Genomic DNA, 6,528 nt, shown 5'->3' with positions numbered 1-6,528 from the left:
CAGAGGGGCTGAAACAGAGGGCGAGAAACAGAGGGGCAGAAACAGAGGGGCTGAAACAGAGGGCGAGAAACAGAGGGGCTGAAACAGTGGGGCTGAAACAGAGGGGCTGAAACAGAGGGGCTGAAACAGAGGGCGAGAAATAGAGGGGCTGAAACAGAGGGCGAGAAACAGAGGGGTTGAAACAGAGTGCGAGAAACAGAGGGCGAGAAACAGAGGGACTGAAACAGAGGGGCTGAAACAGACGGGCTGAAACAGCGGGGCTGAAACAGAGGGGCTGAAACAGAGGGGCTGAAACAGAGGGCGAGAAACAGAGGGGCTGAAACAGAGGGCGAGAAACAGAGGGGTTGAAACAGAGTGCGAGAAACAGAGGGCGAGAAACAGAGGGACTGAAACAGAGGGCGAGAAACAGAGGGGCTGAAACAGAGGGCGAGAAACAGAGGGGCGAGAAACAGAGGGGCTGAAACAGAGGGGCTGAAACAGACGGGCTGAAACAGCGGGGCTGAAACAGAGGGGCTGAAACAGAGGGGCTGAAACAGAGGGCGAGAAACAGAGGGGCTGAAACAGAGGGCGAGAAACAGAGGGGTTGAAACAGAGTGCGAGAAACAGAGGGCGAGAAACAGAGGGACTGAAACAGAGGGGCTGAAACAGAGGGGCTGAAACAGAGGGCGAGAAACAGAGGGGCTGAAGCAGAGGGCGAGAAACTGAGGGGCTGAAACAGAGGGGCTGAAACAGTGGGGCTGAAACAGAGCGGCTGAAACAGAGGGCGAGAAATAGAGGGGCTGAAACACAGGGCGAGAAGCAGAGGGGCTGAAACAGAGGGCGAGAAACAGAGGGGCTGAAACAGAGGGGCTGAAACAGTGGGGCTGAAACAGAGGGGCTGAAACAGAGGGGCTGAATCAGAGGGGCTGATTCAGAGGGGCTGAAACAGAGGGGCAGAATCAGAGGGGCTGAAACAGAGGGCGAGAAACAGAGGGACTGAAACAGAGGGCGAGAAACAGAGGGGCTGAAACAGAGGGCGAGAAACAGACGGGCAGAAACAGAGGGCGAGAAACAGACGGGCAGAAACAGAGGGCGAGAAACAGAGGGACTGAAACAGAGGGGCTGAAACAGAGAGCGCGAAACAGAGGGACTGAAACAGAGGGCGAGAAACAGAGGGGCTGAAACAGAGGGCGAGAAACAGAGGGGCTTAAACAGAGGGCGAGAAACAGAGGGGCTGAAACAGAGGGAAACGAAACAGAGGGGCTGAAATAGAGTGGCTGAAACAGAGGGCGAGAAACAGAGGGGCTGAATCAGACGGGCTGAATCAGAGGGGCTGAAACAGAGGGGCTGAAACAGAGGGCGAGAAACATAGGGGCTGAATCAGACGGGCTGAATCAGAGGGGCTGAAACAGAGGGGCTGAAACAGAGGGCGAGAAACAGAGGGACTGAAACAGAGGTCGAGAAACAGAGGGGCTGAAACAGAGGGCGAGAAACAGAGGGGCTTAAACAGAGGGCGAGAAACAGAGTGGCTGAAACAGAGGGCGAGAATCAGAGGGGCTGAAACAGAGTGGCTGAAACAGAGGGCGAGAAACAGAGGGGCTGAATCAGACGGGCTGAATCAGAGGGGCTGAAACAGAGGGGCTGAAACAGAGGGGCTGAAACAGAGGGCGAGAAACAGAGGGACTGAAACAGAGGTCGAGAAACAGAGGGGCTGAAACAGAGGGCGAGAAACAGAGGGGCTTAAACAGAGGGCGAGAAACAGAGGGGCTGAAACAGAGGGCGAGAATCAGAGGGGCTGAAACAGAGGGGCTGAAACAGAGGGCGAGAAACAGAGGGCGAGATACAGAGGGGCTGAAACAGAGGGGCTGAAACAGAGGGGCTGAAACAGAGGGGCTGAAACAGAGGGCGAGAAACAGAGGGGCTGAAACAGAGGGCGAGAAACAGAGGGGCTGAAACAGAGTGCGAGAAACAGAGGGGCTGAAACAGAGGGGCTGAAACAGAGGGTGAGAAACAAAGGGGCTGAAACAGAGGGGCTGAATCAGAGGGGCTGATTCAGAGGGGCTGAAACAGAGGGGCAGAATCAGAGGGGCTGAAACAGAGGGCGAGAAACAGAGGGGCTGAAACAGAGGGCGAGAAACAGAGGGGCTGAAACAGAGGGCGAGAAACAGACGTGCAGAAACAGAGGGCGAGAAACAGAGGGACTGAAAAAAAGGGGCTGGAACAGAGAGCGCGAAACAGAGGGACTGAAACAGAGGGCGAGAAACAGAGGGGCTGAAACAGAGGGCGAGAAACAGAGGGGCTGAAACAGAGGGGCTGAAACAGAGGGGCTGAAACAGAGGGCGAGAAACAGAGGGGCAGAAACTGAGGGCGAGAAACAGAGGGGCTGAAACAGAGGGGCTGAAACAGAGGGTCTGAATCAGAGGGGCTGAAACAGAGGGCGAGAAACAAAGGGGCTGAAACAGCGGGCGAGAAACAGAGGGCGAGAAACAGAGGGGCTGAAACAGAGGGCGAGAAACAGACGGGCTGAAACAGAGGGGCTGAAACAGTGGGGCTGAAACAGAGGGGCTGAAACAGAGGGGCTGAATCAGAGGGGCTGATTCAGAGGGGCTGAAACAGAGGGGCAGAATCAGAGGGGCTGAAACAGAGGGCGAGAAACAGAGGGACTGAAACAGAGGGCGAGAAACAGAGGGGCTGAAACAGAGGGCGAGAAACAGACGGGCAGAAACAGAGGGCGAGAAACAGACGGGCAGAAACAGAGGGCGAGAAACAGAGGGACTGAAACAGAGGGGCTGAAACAGAGAGCGCGAAACAGAGGGACTGAAACAGAGGGCGAGAAACAGAGGGGCTGAAACAGAGGGCGAGAAACAGAGGGGCTTAAACAGAGGGCGAGAAACAGAGGGGCTGAAACAGAGGGAAACGAAACAGAGGGGCTGAAATAGAGTGGCTGAAACAGAGGGCGAGAAACAGAGGGGCTGAATCAGACGGGCTGAATCAGAGGGGCTGAAACAGAGGGGCTGAAACAGAGGGCGAGAAACATAGGGGCTGAATCAGACGGGCTGAATCAGAGGGGCTGAAACAGAGGGGCTGAAACAGAGGGCGAGAAACAGAGGGACTGAAACAGAGGTCGAGAAACAGAGGGGCTGAAACAGAGGGCGAGAAACAGAGGGGCTTAAACAGAGGGCGAGAAACAGAGTGGCTGAAACAGAGGGCGAGAATCAGAGGGGCTGAAACAGAGTGGCTGAAACAGAGGGCGAGAAACAGAGGGGCTGAATCAGACGGGCTGAATCAGAGGGGCTGAAACAGAGGGGCTGAAACAGAGGGGCTGAAACAGAGGGCGAGAAACAGAGGGACTGAAACAGAGGTCGAGAAACAGAGGGGCTGAAACAGAGGGCGAGAAACAGAGGGGCTTAAACAGAGGGCGAGAAACAGAGGGGCTGAAACAGAGGGCGAGAATCAGAGGGGCTGAAACAGAGGGGCTGAAACAGAGGGCGAGAAACAGAGGGCGAGATACAGAGGGGCTGAAACAGAGGGGCTGAAACAGAGGGGCTGAAACAGAGGGGCTGAAACAGAGGGCGAGAAACAGAGGGGCTGAAACAGAGGGCGAGAAACAGAGGGGCTGAAACAGAGTGCGAGAAACAGAGGGGCTGAAACAGAGGGGCTGAAACAGAGGGTGAGAAACAAAGGGGCTGAAACAGAGGGAGAAACAGAGGGGCTGAAACAGAGGGGCTGAAACAGAGGGGCTGAATCAGAGGGGCTGATTCAGAGGGGCTGAAACAGAGGGGCAGAATCAGAGGGGCTGAAACAGAGGGCGAGAAACAGAGGGGCTGAAACAGAGGGCGAGAAACAGAGGGGCTGAAACAGAGGGCGAGAAACAGACGTGCAGAAACAGAGGGCGAGAAACAGAGGGACTGAAAAAAAGGGGCTGGAACAGAGAGCGCGAAACAGAGGGACTGAAACAGAGGGCGAGAAACAGAGGGGCTGAAACAGAGGGCGAGAAACAGAGGGGCTGAAACAGAGGGGCTGAAACAGAGGGGCTGAAACAGAGGGCGAGAAACAGAGGGGCAGAAACTGAGGGCGAGAAACAGAGGGGCTGAAACAGAGGGGCTGAAACAGAGGGTCTGAATCAGAGGGGCTGAAACAGAGGGCGAGAAACAAAGGGGCTGAAACAGCGGGCGAGAAACAGAGGGCGAGAAACAGAGGGGCTGAAACAGAGGGGCTGAAACAGACGGGCTGAAACAGAGAGCCTGAAACAGAGGGCGAGAAACAGAGGGGCTGAAACAGAGGGCGAAAAACAGAGGGGCTGAAACAGAGGGCGAGAAACAGAGGGGCAGAAACAGAGGGGCTGAAACAGAGGGGCTGAAACAGAGGGCGAGAAACAGAGTGGCTGAATCAGAGGGGCTGAATCAGAGGGACTGAAACAGAGGGGCTGAAACAGTGGGCGAGAAACAAAGGGGCTGAAACAGCGGGCGAGAAACAGAGGGCGAGAAACAGAGGGTCTGAAACAGAGGGGCTGAAACAGACGGGCTGAAACAGAGGGGCTGAAACAGAGGAGCTGAAACAGAGGGGCTGAAACAGTGGGCGAGAAACAGAGGGGCTGAAACAGAGGGCGAGAAACAGAGGGGTTGAAACAGAGTGCGAGAAACAGAGGGCGAGAAACAGAGGGACTGAAACAGAGGGGCTGAAACAGAGGGGCTGAAACAGAGGGCGAGAAACAGAGGGGCTGAAACAGAGGGCGAGAAACAGAGGGGCTGAAACAGAGGGGCTGAAACAGTGGGGCTGAAACAGAGCGGCTGAAACAGAGGGCGAGAAATAGAGGGGCTGAAACACAGGGCGAGAAACAGAGGGGCTGAAACAGAGGGCGAGAAACAGAGGGGCTGAAACAGAGGGGCTGAAACAGTGGGGCTGAAACAGAGGGGCTGAAACAGAGGGCAAGAAACAGAGGGGTTGAAACAGAGTTTCTGAAACAGAGGGCGAGAAACAGAGGGGCTGAATCAAACGGGCTGAATCAGACGGGCTGAAACAGAGGGGCTGAAACAAAGGGCGAGAAACAGAGGGGCTGAAACAAAGCGGCTGATACAGAGGGCGAGAAACAGAGGGGCTGAAACAGAGGGCGAGATACAGAGGGGCTGAAAGAGAGGAGCTGAAACAGAGGGCGAGAAACAGAGAGGCTGAAATAGAGGGCGAGAAACAGAGGGCCTGAAACAGAGGGCGAGAAACAGAGGGGCTGAAACAGAGTGGCTGAAACAGAGGGCGAGATTCAGAGAGGCTGAAACAGAGGGCGAGAAACAGAGTGGCTGAAACAGAGGGCAAGAAACAGAGGGGCTGAAACAGAGGGCGAGAAACAGAGGGGCTGAAACAGAGGGGCTGAAACAGAGGGCGAGAAACAGAGGGACTGAAACAGAGGGGCTGAAACAGAGGGGCTGATACAGAGGGCGAGAAACAGAGCGGCTGAAACAGAGGGCAAGAAACAGAGGGGCTGATACAAAGGGGCTGAAACAGTGGGGCTAAAACAGAGGGGCTGAAACAGAGGGCGAGAAATAGAGGGGCTGAAACAGAGGGCGAGAAACAGAGGGGCTGAAACAGAGGGCGAGAAACAGAGGGGCTGAAACAGAGGGGCTGAAACAGAGGGCGAGAAACAGAGGGGCTGAAACAGAGGGCGAGAAACAGAGGGGCTGAAACAGAGGGGCTGAATCAGAGGGGCTTAATCAGTGGGGCTGAAAAAGAGGGCGAGAAACAGAGGGGCTGAAACAGAGGGCGAGAAACAGAGGGGCAGAAACAGAGGGCGAGAAACAGCGGAGCAGAAACAGAGGGGCTGAAACAGAGAGCGCGAAACAGAGGGGCTGAAACAGATGGCGAGAAACAGAGGGACTGAAACAGAGGTCGAGAAACAGAGGGACTGAAACAGAGGTCGAGAAACAGAGGGGCTGAAACAGAGGGCAAGAAACAGAGGGGCTGAAACAGAGAGGCTGAAACAGAAGGGCAGAAACAGAGGGGCTGAATCAGAGGGGCTGAAACAGAGGGCGAGAAACAGAGGGGCTGAAACAGAGGGCGAGAAACAGAGGGGCTGAAACAGAGGGCGAGAAACAGACGTGCAGAAACAGAGGGCGAGAAACAGAGTGACTGAAACAAAGGGGCTGGAACAGAGAGCGCGAAACAGAGGGACTGAAACAGAGGGCGAGAAACAGAGGGGCTGAAACAGAGGAGGAGAAACAGAGGGGCTGAAACAGAGGGGCTGAAACAGAGGGGCTGAAACAGAGGGCAAGAAACAGAGGGGCTGAAACAGAGTGGCTGAAACAGAGGGCGAGAAACAGAGGGGCTGAATCAGACGGGCTGAATCAGAGGGGCTGAAACAGAGGGGCTGAAACAGAGGGCGAGAAACAGAGGGGCTGAAACAGAGGGCGAGAAACAGAGGGCGAGAAACAGAGGGGCTGAAAAAGAGGGGCTGAAACAGAGGGGCTGAAACAAAGCGGCTGATACAGAGGGCGAGAAACAGAGGGGCTGAATCAGTGGGCGAGATACAGAGGGGCTGAAAGAGAGGAGCTGAAACAG

Source organism: Chiloscyllium punctatum, unplaced genomic scaffold (assembly GCF_047496795.1).
Source record: "Chiloscyllium punctatum isolate Juve2018m unplaced genomic scaffold, sChiPun1.3 scaffold_63, whole genome shotgun sequence".
In the NCBI taxonomy this organism is placed as follows: domain Eukaryota; kingdom Metazoa; phylum Chordata; class Chondrichthyes; order Orectolobiformes; family Hemiscylliidae; genus Chiloscyllium; species Chiloscyllium punctatum.
Note: the sequence above shows the minus strand (reverse complement) of the source record.